Source organism: Sapajus apella, unplaced genomic scaffold, assembly GCF_009761245.1.
Source record: "Sapajus apella isolate SASKATOON/1434 unplaced genomic scaffold, GSC_monkey_1.0 scaffold15, whole genome shotgun sequence".
NCBI lineage: Eukaryota > Metazoa > Chordata > Mammalia > Primates > Cebidae > Sapajus > Sapajus apella.
The window spans coordinates 125,061-141,400 of NW_022436955.1; the positions used below are offsets into that span (position 1 = coordinate 125,061).

A 16,340-nucleotide genomic window follows, 5' to 3' on the forward strand; every position below is an offset into this window, starting at 1 on the left:
CCCTAAGATTTCATTGAAAAGTGAATTACTGATATTACGGATGCTAAAACAAACATATATATCAAGGGGCTTCTCTTTTCCTTTGCATACCTTTGTGGTATAATTTGGGAGATATTAGAGATACTGCCCTCTCCAGCTGCCCCATGCTAATACTCCACCCTCAGCCACACTCAAAGTGAATTTTTCGTCCTGCCTTTAAATCTCAGTCTCATTCATCATCACCAATTTTCACTCTGGGCCAAAAACAGTTATATCTGTTTGAAACAGTGCAGGCTCCAAGCACCAGCTATTATACCAGAGTACATAGAACAGAAAAGACAGGCTGGAGAGGAAGGACTTTAACCACAGTGTGATGTCAGCCTAGTCATTCCCCCTCTCCGAGACTCAGTTTTCCCATCTTTCATACGAAGGAACTGGACCAGATAAGCTTTAACTGAGTATACTGTAAGAGGATCACCAATGATACTGAAGCTATGAATATACAGACTACGAAGAATTAGGCTTCGATTCTTATATAGTCCCAACAGCAGACTTAAAGCCAGAAGAACTTTGATTTCTTGAAGTTGATAACTGAATGATTCTCCCAATAGAGATCCCCATTTGTATATTAATTTCATCCAAAGACATCTTCCACTCATCAACCATCCCCTCATTGGGCCTCAAAACAGATGCAATCCCCAGATGCTTAAATCAAACTACCTTGACCGCCACATGACCAGGCCTTTACTACAGACAATAGTAAAGAGCTGGAGGGACAGTATTCATCTTCTTCTGAAACCTCCCATGTGAGTATTATCAGCCGAGATATCCCCAAGTGAAGATTCTCTTTCCAGAGAAAAGTTGCAAGTCATTGAGCTGAAGGGGACTCACCTCCATGCAGAGACGTGACCAAGACCTCCAGGATTAATCATCTTCCATTCCCTGTTCAAGGAGACTTTAAAGGACCCGACAACCTCTCTGTATTACTTCTGGGCTAAGAAATTGTATTGTGAAGGCTTGGGCTTCAGTCCTGGATCCATTAATAACTGACAATACAACTCTGAACAAGACCCCTCTCCTTTAGGGACTTGTCGCCTCACCGTAAAATGGAGTTAATGGCCCCTGACGACCTCCTGGATTGTTGAGAAGATCTAATGAAGCAAAAGGTAAGAACATGCCTTGAACAGAATAAACTCTCTACCACCATTGGGGGCTCTCATCTTCTGGGAGACGGAAGCCAGGGGCATCCTCTAGCCCCTGTGGTGCAGACCAACCTTTTTTCCCCATGACTGTGCAGTGCCACTCGGACCACTAGATGGCGGTAGCTGTCACTTGCCAATTCTGGAAAAAATGGTGTGGGAGAGCCAGGGGCCCGCCTGCTTTACAAAAACTAGGCCAAAGCCAGCTCGTTACATCACTTCTGATCCAAGCAGCCAGTTCAGTCTGGATTTTTCCTTATTGCAGGCGACAATGCAAAAAACTTCCAGGCTTCTGCGCATTTCAATGCTAATTGTTCGGCCTGAAACCAGTCTTTAACTCCCAGGGATTGCTCCTGCAGGCTCTGTCCCATCTTCCCTGGGTACAGGCTTCTCTACCTAGGTTCTCCTACTGCCATCTCCGGCTGCCCCATGCTAATACCCCACCCTCAGCCACACTCGAAGTGAATTTCTCATCCTGTCTTTAAATCTCAATCTCATTCATCAGGCACTTATTGATATCTACTTGTGTGCAGAGGCCTGCACCAGGGGCCATGCTGGGGTAAGTGGGACCCAGACCCTGCCCTCAAGGGAAAGAAGGGGGCTACAGACTACATGAGTTCACATCCGCCTCTGCTTCTCACTTGCTATGCGTGATTTAAACCAGTCACTCAAGTTTTCTTCAATTTTCTTCATTTTAAAATGGGGTTAATAATAGGCTTGTTTTGTTTATTAAATGAGTTCATACTGGCCAGTTCTTTGAGTTGGAAGGGGGTCTAGCGCTTCATAAGCAATAATCATTTATTGAGCACCTACTAGGGGCAGGTACATTATCTGATTTAATAGCCATATTAATGGCTCAGAAAAATTAAGCCATTTGCACAAGGTTGTTCAGTGAATCAAAAGTAAAGTCAGCATTTGAACCTGGTCTGTCTGACTCCAGGAGCACTGCCTTCAGCTGTTCTTACAGAAAGTCAGCAGCTAAACAAATGTTTCGAGGGACCTGCAGACGACACTACCAGTTCCAGTCCCAGCAGCACAGCTGCAAATTGGGCATCCTAAACCTGCCATTCAGGTCTCAGTGATCTTGTCCTGGATTTAGCTCTAGCACTAACTGGGGCTCTGTGATCTGGGAAAAGACCCCTCCTTGGGACTCAATTTATTCACCTATAAAACAAGGCAGCTTGATAGATCAGTATTTTCCAAACATGTCTACTTGTCAAAATCAAGTGTGGTCTTTCTTGAAAGTATGAAATTTTGGACTCCATTTCAGATCTGCTAAAATAGAATCTCCAGAGGAAGGGTCTGCAGATCTATTTTTGACAAATGATTCAGAGGATTCTTAGGATCAGGAAAGTTAGGAAAGCATCCTAGTCCCAGATGATCTTAGCAATTCTCCCAGCTCCTACCATCACTCAGTCCGGCTCTTGATCTGCCTCCCTACAGACCCATCATGAACACTGCAGTCCCTCTCCCTATGCCCCAGGATTTGAGCCCCCTGAGCAGTTCCCCACCCTGCATGGATTTGAAACCTCCTTCCTCTCTGTAAGGCACTTAGGTTCTTAAGGGAGCTAAAGCTATTTAAATAATGAATGGAATTTACAGTAGCAATTGGAATTCACTTAAGCAATAGAAACAACGATTGCAGTAAAGTCTCCTTAAAAATCTTTCCAACGGGTTAGAAGGAAGATAAAGTAACTTCTCCCTTGACTTTCCTAACATGTAAATCAGGATATTTTGACGAGACTCAATTCTAAATCTCTGCAATGTCCATTTGAAAGGTGTAATGTTCACTGTCAGAATACCAGTGCCCTGCTGCCCCAGTCTGATACACCCAGAAGCCGTAGGTCGAACCACATTTCAGGCCAAGGGCAGCTCCTGTGTCCTGGTGGGGAGACTTGTGAAAAAAAAATGGAAAAGAAGCCAGCCCCAGCTCCATTCTACCAGCTCATACTATAAATCCTCTCGATCCTTGTTCTTCCTGTTTGCAGAGTCATCAAATGGCACAACTGCACAATATTGGCTGCCCATTTTCCCCTCTTTCTGTTGCAGTCTCTCAGTTCTTGCAAGCAGTTGATCTCACTAACCTGAAACAGACCTGAAATTCTCACTGTTAGGCCATGCCCTTGGGCTAAGGGAATGTTTTCTGGAAGAGTATGTACCTTGAGCTGAGTTTTGGAAGACTGATGTATTAGTCAGCTCCTGCCATAATAATGCCACATAACAAAGCACCCCAGTACTCGGTGCTTATAACATTATTATTCCCACTCATACATATATGGGTTAGCTGGGGCAGCTCTGCTGATCTCGCCTGAGCTTGACTGAGTTTGGCTCTGGCCTTGAGTTTGATCCAGGTACCCCAGGTATCTCTCAGTTCTTCTCAGACCCACTGGGCTAGCCAAGACATGTTCTCATTGTGATGGAAGAAGCCCAAGAGGGCAAGCTCACCACTCAAGTTTATTTCAAGCTGCTGCTGACTTCACAGCTGCTCATATCCCATTGACCAGAGCAAAGGGCAATGACATACAATCTGCCCAATGTGAGGCCAAAGCAAATCACAGGACACAGAAAAGGCATGGGAAGGTTAAAATGGAAAGAAAGTCAAGCACTTGGGGCCACTCCCTGCAGGTGGGATGACACAGGGGAGGAATGCTAGGGAAGCTGGAGCTGGGCTTCATTTGGAATTCACTTAAGCAATAGAAACACAGTGGCAGTAATGTCACACCAGGTTGTTTGCATTCAACAAATCACAATTTCAGCAAAAGATCAGACCGAGAAGAGATACTGAGTGACCACTTGTCTCAGCCCCTCAGCTTCCTGATAGACTGATAGGGTAAAGGGGCTCATGGAAGGTCATTAGACAAGTAAGAGGCAGAAAGAGGAATATTATCTGTGCTTAAGCAATTTTCCCATCTGAGATGGGAACAGTCAGGGAATTAAAATTTCATTTATTTGACAAACACTTATTTAACATCCACTCTGTGCTGAGCAGTCTTCTGGATGTTAAGAATATAGAAGTGAACAAAGCACTTCTCATAAAGTTTCCATTCTGCTTGGGGTAGAAACAGACTAAATAAACAAGGAAATCTATTGCATGGGAAAAAATACACATGGTTTAGTGCCAAAGTTAGGATTGTAGGGAGAGGAAGTTAGCGTCATTAACTGGGTGGTGAAGGAAGATAAGAGGACATTTGAAATGGAAGTTGAAGGAAGTGAGGGAAGGAGCCATGAAGCTATCCGGCCATTTGCAGCAGGGAGAACTTCAAGTAGGTCAGGAACAAGCTTGGCATGGACTGGCGTGAGCAAGGGGGAAGTAGTGGAAGAAAGGTCAGCAGGACGGCAGGGGAGGGCCGGGTCATAAAGAGCCTTGGGCGCCATAGAAGGGCTAGGAGTTTTGATTAAAATGAGATGGAAAATATTGGAGAACTTTGAGCCAAGGAGACACATGAATGGACTTTGGTTTTAAAAGATCCTTTTGACTGCTGTGTTGCGAATAGATTGTAGGGGCTAAGAGTTTGGAAGCTGAGAGCTTGATTAGGTGGTATAAACCGAAAAAAAAAAAAAAGTGATGTCAATCAATTTAAAGGCTGATTTTACCCAAGTTGAGGGCATGCCTGGGATAAAGAGACACAAGCCACAATAGGATCTGTGGCTCACACTTCTTCCAAGGAGGATTTTAAGGTCTTCAATATTTAACAGGGAAAAGATGGGCAAGCAGGGAAAGGAGCGAAAAAAATAGAGGGAGGATATTGTTACATTTTTATGAGGCTTTGATTAGCATTTACTGAATCCACATGTTGTATATGAAAAGGAGGGGGCAGTGGAACAGTCAATTATGTATTCGTCTCGCGCTCAGTAAATCTGCACTTTACATAAGATACAGTAAATACAGAGTACAGAAAGAAGTCGAATATAAATTCATCTCGGGGTAGGCGGTGGAAGGGAGGGGTACAATTTCTAGTCTCCTCTTGTCCTGAACCATAAAGATAAGCCGTTAATTTACATTGTCAGGGTGAGGGAGGCCCCCTGGGCAGAACGTGGCCTTCTATCTAGTAGCTATCTATTTAGGAACAAAAGGAAAGGCAAGTTTTTGGCATGACTTGGTTTCCAGACTTAACTTTTCCCTTGACATGCTGAGTTGGGGGTCCTAAGATTTTATTTTTCCTTTCACAGTGGCAATTGCTGTAATCCAAGCTAGGGATGGTGATGGTGGCTGGGACCCAGGGGTTGGCATTCCAGGTGGTAAGAAAGGGTCAGATTTAGGATTTTGGATGGTAAAGCTGAGCAGATTCCCTGATGAATTTAATTAACGTGGTGTTAGAGTTTGAGGTCAGAAATTACTCTAAGATTTCCGTCTTGATTGACTGAATAGATGTATTACCATTTTCTGAGCTGGGGAAGCTGCAGAAGGAGAGATTTGGGTGGGCAAATCGAAATGCATGTGTAAGGGGCCGTTGCCTCCCCATACTTTCCCCATTTCCCAGGGCGGGTTGAAGGGTTTCTGTAGCCAAATATAGCTACAATGGTGCTTTGCTCTGCTACATGTAGTAACTTTCAGTAAATACTTGATCATAGGTTGGGATCCACAGGAAGCAGACCCTGAGATGAAGTTTAGCAGGCATGAGGTTCATTAGGGAGTTGATCTTGGGGTCAGCACCAGTGGAATGAAAGGGAGGAGGCAGATTGGGAAGAGGGAGACAGTGAACTGCAATGTATTGTCAGGGAAGCATGGGGAGTTCTGAAGGTAAGGTGAGCCTTCAGAACTGCCTGAGTTGGGGCAGAAGGCTGAGAAAGACGGCTACTGACCACCAGGGGCAAAGCCATTCTTTTATCAGAGGCAATCCTCAAAGGAGAGACAGGGGAAATGTAGAAGTAGATCTAGGTGGCATATCACAATGCCTACCACATCCCCTCATGCCAGACACAAAGAAGCAGGTTGATTTCTTTATGTCCATCTCTTCTCCTGCACTAATAATTCATGGCTGATCAGCAAATGGGAAACCCATCTGAGTTCACAAGCTTTCCAACCAGAGGTGAGGCAGGATAAGAACATCTTAACATTGGAAATAAACACAAAGGGAATTCCCGGTGGAAAAATGCCACTAATGGAACTATGGACTGTGAGTGCAGTGCAGCTGTTGGCCAGACTCAAAGGGCAGACCCAGGTAACTCCTGGATCTCCTAACCCTGGTAACTCCTAGTCAAACTACTCACCCTCATCTTTGGAACTGTGTTTAAAACATCAGTCTTCAATACATACAAAGTTGAGGAGGTTGGATAAAAACAGTGAACCAGGGCAAAATCTCCATATTCCCCTTCTTATCCTAAACTCTTAGAAAAAAAGAAATAATAACAATAATAAACATTGATGATAATATAAATAAAATGCAATATAACCAATACAGCATATAAATAAGAATATAACATATAATAATAAAAATCCATAGCAGTATGGAAAAAAAGAAGGGTACCCAGTGGATGAAAAAGTTAGGAATGGCTGAAAGGAGAAAGGCAGATGGAGAAGACTGAAGAAGGAAACCACATCCCAACAGCACAAAGGAGAGACCTGCTACAAGAAATGGAGGAACACCAGCTTCCAAGGCAGCAGGAGCACCCAAGGATGATTGATGGGATGCTTGGTTGGGGTTCTGAAGAAAATCAACCTCATGAAAGAAAAGTCCCAAATTTAACCATCCGAAGAACTAAACTGGACATGAAGAACTAAATTGAACAAACTGAAGAACTAAATGCCCATGGAAAGAATTAACAGAATCAATAGGAAAATACTTTATAAAAATCTAATTAGTATTCTCATGCAAGGGAATGTGGCACACATACAAAATTATCAGATGAATATCTTGGAAATTATAAACTCGAGTATTGAAACTTAAAAAAATCAACATATGAGCCAAATATCAAAATAGGTAAAAACTAAGAGAAAATTACTAAAGTGGAAGATTCAACCAAGGACTTTTCCCAGAAACAGAACACAGAAGGAAACATGGAAGTTAAGAAAAAACTAAAGAGAAATGGAGAATGAATCAAACAGTACAAAAATCCATTTAATCAGAAAATGGGAATAAGAGGAATGAAGGAGGAGAAATAAGAGGCAGAGAGAGAAAAAAAGATGGAAGTCTTTAGATTGAAAAAAAGATAGAAGTCTTTAGATTGAAAAAAAGATAGAAGTCTTTAGATTGAAAGGGCCTATCAACTGCTGAGTAAGTTAAATAAAAAGACTCACACTCAAACATTTTTGGAAAAATTTACAAGGAAAAAGAGAAAATTTCTCCAAGAAACAAAACAGATTAATCAACTTTGGCTGCCATAGCAAAATATCACAGACTGGGGAGTTTAAACAACAGAAATTTACATCCTCACAGTTCTGGAGGACGGGGAAGAAAGAGAGTAATAGGAGAAAGTGAGCAGGAAAGAAATAGAAGTTTTCAATATTTTTTGATGTTAGGATCTAGGAAATGATTGACTCTAAATATTAATATGTCTCTTAAAATGCTTCAATGCATCAATCTAGGGTTAGCAATATAAAATAAGATGAATAATTTCAAACCATTATAGAAGAAAAAATGAAAAGTTATTCAAATGGAAAATCTTATATTTAGAAACTAACATCCAGATACATGCTGCTTGTAAAATACACCTAAAGCAAAATGAGACAGCGAGGTGAAAAATAAAATAATGAAAATAGCTATGTTGTACAAATTCTAAGAAAAAGAAAGCCAAGTTGTGATAATATCAAAAAAATAGAACTCATGGCAAAGAACAATGAAAGGAAGTAGGGGGATGGAGTATCCCTGTTGATAAAATATAACATCAATAGAGAAGATACCTCAGCCATAAACTTTTATGCACCCAATAACTTAGCTTCAATACAGAAAGCAAAAACTGAATAATATACAAGGAGAAAGTGTTAATCTACAATCATGGTAAGAGACCTTGCTATTCAGCTCTCAGAAATCACCAGATCAAGTAGCTGTGGATCAGAGACAGTTAGAGAGGATCTGAAGAACATACACATTATAATTTTAAAGTGAGAACATCGATGTTAAGAAAAAGAGACTTCATTATCTTCAGTCATACATGAAACATTTTTAAAAAATTATTCACAAAGGAAACCTTAACAAATTTCATTAGAAAGGAGTCTGACAGGTTACTTTCTGGGACAAAATGTAATAAAACTAGAAATTAACAACAAAAAAAATGGCTAAACAATTCTGTGCACCTGAGCATGCTAAATACTTTTAAAAAATTCTACATTGGCAAAGAAAAAAATGTACTATTTAGAAATGAATACAAGAAGAGGCCATATATCAAAAACCTGAGATAGATACATAACTCATGAAAATGTATAGTCTCAAATAAAGTTATTAGAAACCAGGAAAAAAGTAAAAGCAAAGTCAATAAGCTCTTTAATTCAAGAAGTTAGAAGGAGAAAAGCAAAACAAACTCAATGAAATTAGAGGAAGATATTAATAAAGATAAAAAGCAAAAACTAATTAACTAGAACACAAAAAATCAATAATATAGATCAATAAAACTAAAAGCTGTTTCTTTGAAAATATCAATAAATTAGAGCAGCCTGTGACTGAAAGTGGGAAGAGAGGGAGTAATGGTGATATTTAAACAACATTAAGACTGAGAAAAGAGACATAATACACAAAGCACATTTTCAATTAGTGAGACTTTAGACCAAAACCTTTCAAAATCTAAATGAATGAATAATTTCCTGGGAAACAATAAATCACAAAAATTGGTTCAAGAAGAAAATAATGGAAGACCAATAATCATAAAAAATTGAAATAGTAATTTAAGACCTACTTCCAATAAAATGCACCAAAATGAGAAAGTTTATGGTCAAGTTCTAGCAAACATTCAAAAGATCCATAGTCCCATGTGGTATACTTTGAAAGGCATGGAAAAAGATAAAAATGACTCTAACTCATTCCATGTGGCTACCATAACCTAATACCAGAAGTGGGTAAGGAAACACAGATGAAGGAAATAAGTCAATACTACTTATGAGCAAAGATAGAAAAATTCTATCTAAAGTATTAGAAAGTAAAAACTAGTAAGATATTAGGAGCAAAAAATGTAAGAATGGTCCAACATTAGAAAGCAAGTAATGTTCCTCACTAGAGTAAAATCATCTCAACAGATAATCTCAACTGATGCTAACATTTAATATGATTTAACACCCATTTCTGACTAAAACTAACAAATTCTATTTGTAATGTTTTTATACCATAGACCCAGAGTGTATATCATGGTTAATATCAGAAACAATTCCTTTAAAATCAGAAACCAGGCAAAGATGTCTCTAATCACTACTACTTTTCAATATTGCCCTGTGAGCTTACCCATAAAGACAAGAGAAGAAAATAAGAAATGTAACTCTGAATAGAGAGACAAACTGTTAGTATTTGCAGTCAATATAACCATCTATCAGAAAATTCCACAAGAAGCAAATGGAATCAAATATGAGTTAAGTCGATCAGACATAAAATCAACACACAAAATTAATAATTTTCATGTACTACAGCAATAACGATGTAGAATATATATTTTTATAACCCTATTCACAAAAGGAAAAAAAAAACCTGAAAAACATCTCAGACAAATTTCATAAAAAATGTCAGCAGAAGCGGTCTAAAGAGTTAGGATGTGAAGGGAAACCTGATTGTGGTATTACTAGGTGGAGCAGAGCTTAAATACCTGGTTTTGTTTGCTTTTCTTGGTTTTTAGTTTTTCTTATTATTTTGCTTCAAATGGTATTTTCTTTTAAAAAAATTTTAATTGCTATGGGTACATAGTAGATGTATATATTTATGGGGTACATGTAATGTTTTAATGTAGCCATGCAATGTGTAATGATCACTTCAGGGTAATTGGGGTGTTCACCTCAAGTATCTATCAGTTATTTGTGTTAGGAACATTCCAATACTACTCTTTTAGATATTTCTAAATACACAATAAATTATTGTTGACTATAGTCAGCCTGTTGTGCTATCAAATACTAGCACCAATTCCTTCTATCTAACTATATGTTTGCAGCCATTAATCATCCCCACTTTTTCCCCTGCTCCCCACTTCCCAGGCCAGCCTCTTGTAACCATCATTCTACTCCATCTCCATGAGTTCAATTGTTTTAATTTGTAGCTCCCACATGTGAGTGAGAACATTCAAAATGTGTCTTTCAATACCTGTTTTTTAGGTTCTATTTCCCTTCCAGTAGAACCAAGCTCAGACAGCAAAGGCCAAAATCAAACACCTGCCTGTTGATCCATATGTGCCAAGCTTTGCAGTCTCTCTATTTTATTAGCAATTAAGAAATTATCTTTTCAGGAAGCAGAATGAGAGCACGCATTTTTGGAAGCTAAGGGAAGGGAGCAGAAAGAACGTTTGAGGAACATGGAAAACAAAGCCTGCAGACATGCTCAAACTTCTCCTAGTCGGTCCTTATCGAGGTGAAGCTCAGGAGTGGGAGGGGAGAGGTCTCTCCCCCTACACATGCCCCAAAAATCCATGGTGGCCAAACAGATGGTGCACAACATTTTTAAACCACTTTTAACACAGTAACTTTTTTTCGCCCGCTTGCTCTTTATTCCTTTAGTCAAAAGTCTTACCAGCTGTCACCATCTCAAGGAAAATGTCAGGGGCTTGTGTCTGCCTGTGCCTCTCCTCAGCTTGGTTGGGGAAAGAGGTGTGGAACCTCAGCCAGCTACAGTGCTGGCTGTGGAACTGCTGAAGTGGCCAAGGGTAGAGGAAAGGCCCCTCACAAAAATGAACCCACCAGGGAGGCTCACAGCCAATCTCTTCCACAGACCATCCCTTCCAGGACTAAGCATGAATGCTTTCCAGAGTACTTTTCCTAGGTTCTTGTCTCCTCCAGACACCCTGAGACAAATATTATTCCCATTGCACGGAGACAGCAATGGCAAAGCCCAACTTCTGGCTCTGCAATCTACCACCTATGGGTTCTTAGAAAAGCCCCTTTTCTTCTCTGGACCTTAGCTTCTTCACAGGCACAATGAAATTGTCCAAATGTCCTCCAAAGTTGCTTCCAGCTCTAAAGCTCTGATGCATTGTCTAATATCAGTTAGACATCCCTGATCCTCCTCTCTGAATGACGGTTCTGGCTGCTGCCTCCCTGACCCCTTCCTTCTGCTCCAGGGAGAGCTCAGTATACACCAAGGAAATTAGAACCTGAGAACTGCAATAGGCTACCCAAGTCACTTCCTTAACTTTTTTTCCTTTCTTCTTCAAATACCAATAACATTTTTAAATGGAAGCCAAGTAGGGCTGTTGGTTTCCCATTGAATTAAAAAAAAAAAAATTGATGAGTAATTTGCTGAAACTAATCCCCTCCATCTTTTAAAAATCACACATTTAAACTGATTTAAGGAGACCTTTAAAGATGCATTTAAATTTTCTTTCCTCTTTGTTTAACTATATAATTGTTTTCACTCACAGTAATATTCTCTCAGAGGTGTATGCTTGATTTATCTAATAAATCTTTCTCCACATTTGAAACCATCCATTAGCAATAAGGAGCTTGACACTCCATTACCCACAATAAATTTCACTACCATTAAATCGCCACATACCGCATGGAGGAAACGAGATACCAGGATGGCCTCTCTGAGACAGGGTAGAATCAGAGCTCGGCATAGAGCCTGCTACGAGCCTGCCTCTCGGTTCCTTACTCCAGTACTGGGTTCTCCTGGCAGTCAAGGTATCTATCTTGCCTACCTGGGGGCTGACCCAGAGAGACAAATTTGGGTAGGTTAATTTGCGTCTACTCTAAGACTCATCTCTCTCATTCCAGTGGGTTTGGGCTGGGGTCCAGGCAGCAGCAGCCAGTGGCTAGTACCCACCTTTAGGCCATGGCGTGGAGCAGCACAAACAAGAACAGCCATCAGCCTCCCCCTTGGTCCTAACACAAAACCTCAGCATCCCAGCTGGCCTTGACACAGAGCCCCAGTCCTCTTGCACATCATATACATGGAACAGCTGACAAAGAAAAGTCAAATGAGTTCACCGTTTTCTTCCACCGTTGCCAGCTGGCTGCATTCTCAGGGGACACTGAAGCTCAGCTTACAAGCTGATGACGTCTCTGCTCACCACCAACTGGCAGCTCCTGCGTGGAGAGAAAGAAAGAAATCATTGACAGGGAGGACCTCAGAATCAGAGCTGAAAGAGACCTCAGAGGCCATTGATTCCAGGAGTTCTGAAGCTTTGGTATGTCAGTATCACCTTGTGAGCTTGTTAAATGTACTCATGTCCAGCCCCACCACACAGCAAGGAAATTCTAACTCAACAGGTCTGGGTGGGCCTGGGTATCTGAAGCCTCAAGAGCAGCAAATACTGATGCATCCAGATTTTTAAAAACCAGCCATTTTCTCAACACTGGCTGTACAGGGTAATGAGCTGGGGCCAGCCGTGGTGGCTCACGACTGTAATCCCAGCACTTTGGGAGGCCGAGGGGAGCAGATCACTTGCCCCCTCTTCAGGAGGTCAGGAGTTTGAGACCAGCCTGGCCAACATGTTGAAACCGTGTTTCTACTAAAAATACAAAAATTAGCCTGAAATGGTAGTGCACCCATAGTCCCAACTACTCAGGAGACTGAGGCAGAGAACCACTTGAATCCGGGAGGCGGAGGTTGCAGTGAACGGAGATCGCACACTACACCCCAACCTGGGCGACAGTCTTTCTCTGTCTCAAAAAACAAACAAGCAACCAAAAAAAATAAAACCAATGTAATGATCTGGGGAAGATTTAAAAGTACCAGTCCCTGGGCCTCGCCCCACACCGATTAAATCAGGATTTCTGGCTATAAGCCCAGGCATCAGAATTTTTTAAAAGTTCCCCAAGAGATAGGAATAGGCCCTGAGGATTGAAAACGACTTATCTGGGCAGTTGTTTTCCCATACAGGAGGGAACTAAGACCCAGAGAAGGGTCAGAACTTGCCCCAAGTCACATAGCAAGTGAGAGGGACTGCTGCATAGAACCCAGGTCTCCACCAATCTGATGTGAGCTCCTTTTGTGCACCAAGGTATGTGTGGGGAAGGAACAACTGGTGCCCAAGAAAGAGTGCCACGCCCTGGAAATAACAGTCACTCTTCAGGGTGGGTCAGTGTTGCTGGTCTGGGACCACACTTTAAGTAGCAAGGATCCAGATCCCTTTTGATTTTTTATATTTATTTATTTATTTTTGAGACGGAGTCTCGCTCTGTCTCCCAGGCTGGAGTGCAGTGGCACAATCCTGGCCCACTGCAACCTCTGCTGCCCAGGTTCAAGCCATTCTCCGCTCCAGCCTCCTGAGTACCTGGGATTACAGCCTCCTGCCACCACACCTGGCTAATTTTTTTGTAGTTTTTTTTAGTAGAGTCGGGTTTTCACCATCTTGGCCACACTGGTTTTGAACTCCTAACCTCGAGATCCACCCACCTCAGCCTTCCCAAGTGCTGGTATTACAGGTGTGCGCCACCACGCCTGGTCCCAGATCCCCTTTATTTACCTCCTCTTCCTTTTGGAATCCTTGTGTCCACCTGTCAAGAAACGATTCCCAGTTTTCCACAGTCTCCGCACAGAGCGATGTCACAGAAATAAACGCACTTTGTCATCTGGACCTTAGGGAGGGATGCTAAGTGTTGTGAATTAATGGCATGTTGGGTAAATCTTGTCCAGATTGTAAGTGTTCTGAGGGCAGTCCTGAGGCCCCTTCTCTTGTCTCTCTTGGTTTGGGGCTGAACAGTCAAAATGCAAAGCTTGCCCAAGGCCCTGCATAGCCTTAGGCAAGTCACTTCCTTGCAAGAGTCCTATTTGTAAAACTAATATTCACCTCCTAGGGTGTCATTTGGATTAAATGAGACATTGAAAGGAAAGGGCCAAGCACAGAAGGAATGTGTAAAACATAGCTGACTGGGCCAGGCGCAGTGGCTTACACCTGTAATCCCAGCACTTTGGGAGGCTGAGGCAGGAGGATCATGAACTCAAGAGATCAAGACAATCCTGGCCGACCTGGTGAAACCTCATCTCTACTAAAAATACAAAAATTAGCTAGGTATGGTGGCACACGCCTGTAGTCCCAGCTACTTGGGAAGCTGAGGCAGGAAAATCGCTTGAACCCAGGAGGCAGAGGTTGCAGTAAACCAAGATCGCACCACTGCACTCCAGCCTGGTGACAGAGTAAAATTCCATCTCAAAAAACAAAAAACAAGGTCCAAGCAGCAGCTTCTCCGCTCCTCTGGAATCTCTCTCTGGTTCAGCCCGCCTGCTTCCACTCCTGCCTCCACCATGTCCATCAGGGTGACCCAGAAGTCCTCCAGGGTGTCCACCACTGGCCCCGGGGCCTTCAGCAGCCGCTCCTTCACGAGTGGGCCCAGTGCCCGTTCAAGCTCCTCGAGCTTCTCCCAAGTGAGCAGCGCTGGCTTCCGCGGTGGCCTGGATGCAGGCTATGCTGGGACCAGCGGCATAGGCCCGGGAGGCATCACCGCCGTCACCATCAACCAGAGCCTGCTGAACCCCATTAAGCTGGACATGGACCCCAACATCCAGGTTGTGCGTACCCAGGAGAAGGAGCAGATCAAGACCCTCAACAACAAGTTTGCTTCCTTCATCGACAAGGTGCAGTTCCTGGAGCAGAAGAACAAGATGCTGGAGACCAAGTGGAGCCTCCTGCAGCAGCAGAAAACGGCTTGGAGCAACATGGACAACATGTTTGAGAGCTACATCAACAACCTGAGGCGGCAGCTGGAGACTCTGGGCCAGGAGAAGCTGAAGCTGGAGGCGGAGCTTGGCAACATGCAGGGGCTGGTGGAGGACTTCAAGAACAAGTATGAGGAAGAGATCAATAAGCGTACAGAGGTGGAGAATGAATTTGTCCTCATCAAGAAGGATGTGGATGAAGTTTACATGAACAAGGTAGAGCTGGAGTCTCGCCTGGAAGGACTGACTGACGAGATCAACTTCCTCAGGCAGCTGTATGAAGAGGAGATCCGGGAGCTGCAGTCCCAGATCTCTGACACCTCTGTGGTGCTGTCCATGGACAACAGCCGCTCCTTGGACATGGATAGCATCATCGCTGAGGTCAAGGCGCAGTATGAGGAGATCGCCAACCGCAGCAGGGCTGAGGCGGAGAGCGTATACCAGATCAAGTATGAGGAGCTGCAGAAGCTGTCTGGGAAGCACGGGGATGACCTGCGGCGTTCGAAGACTGAGATCTCCGAGATGAACCGGAACATCAGCCGGCTCCAGGCCGAGATGGAGGGCCTCAAAGGCCAGAGGTCTTCCCTAGAGGCCGCCATTATAGATGGTGAGCATCGCGGGGACCGGGCACTCAAGGATGCTCGTGCCAAGCAGCAGCAGCTGGAGGAAGCCCTGCAGAAGGCCAAGCAGGACATGGCACGGCAGCTGCGTGACCACCAGGAGCTGATGAACGTCCAACTGGCCCTGGACATCGAGATCGCCACCTACCGCAAGCTACTGGAGGGCGAGGACAGCCGGCTGGAGTCTGGGATGCAGAACCTGAGTATCCACACGAAGACCACCAGCGGCTATGCAGGTGGTGTGAGCTCTGCCTGTGGGGGCCTCACAAGCCCCGGCCTCAGCTACGGCCTGGGCTCCAGCTTTGGCTCTGGCGCGGGCTCCACCTTCAGCCGCACCAGCTCCACCAAGGCCGTGGTTGTGAAGAAGATTGAGACCCGCGATGGGAGGCTGGTGTCTGAGTCCTCTGACGTCCTGCCCAAGTGAACAGCTGCAACAGCCCCTCCCAGCCTGCCCCTCCTGAGGCTGCCCCAGAGCCCGGGAGGGAGGTTGCTGTGCAGCGGGGCACAGGGAACGGGAGACCCATCCGACGCTCAGCCCTAGCCCTCAGCCCACCCGTGGGGAGTTTACTGCCTGGGGACCCCCCTTGCCCATGCCTCCAGCTGCAAAACAATTCAATTGGCTTATGTTTTTTTTTTGCTTTTTCTGGTCCAAAATAAAATCTAACCCTAAAAAAAAAACATAGTTATATGTCTCAATTTCCTTATAAAGATGGCATAGAAAAGGGAGAGAAACTGAAGTAAGACTGCCTGGGTCCAATCTAGGCTGTTTCACTTCGTAGCTGGGGCAAGTAAACTTTTCTGCCCTTGATTTTCTCTTCTGT

At 43.5% G+C, this 16,340-nt stretch overlaps 1 long non-coding RNA gene and 1 pseudogene across 3 annotated transcripts in view; one reads left to right on the forward strand and one right to left on the reverse strand.

The window, feature by feature from the left end:
* The window catches only part of LOC116555401, a 30,692-nt gene extending 24,141 nt beyond the window's left edge, over nucleotides 1–6,551 (reverse strand). For 2 of the 3 annotated variants that reach the window (XR_004270519.1, XR_004270518.1), the window contains exon 1: nucleotides 871–3,299. This is a non-coding gene — a long non-coding RNA (uncharacterized LOC116555401). Of the gene's footprint in view, nucleotides 1–870; nucleotides 3,300–6,389 lie in introns of those variants that run through there. The other variant, XR_004270520.1, reaches the window with a different exon arrangement.
* Nucleotides 6,552–14,471: 7,920 nt separating this feature from the next.
* LOC116555402 lies at nucleotides 14,472–16,099 on the forward strand (annotated as a pseudogene).
* The last annotated feature ends 241 nt before the right edge of the window (nucleotides 16,100–16,340 follow it).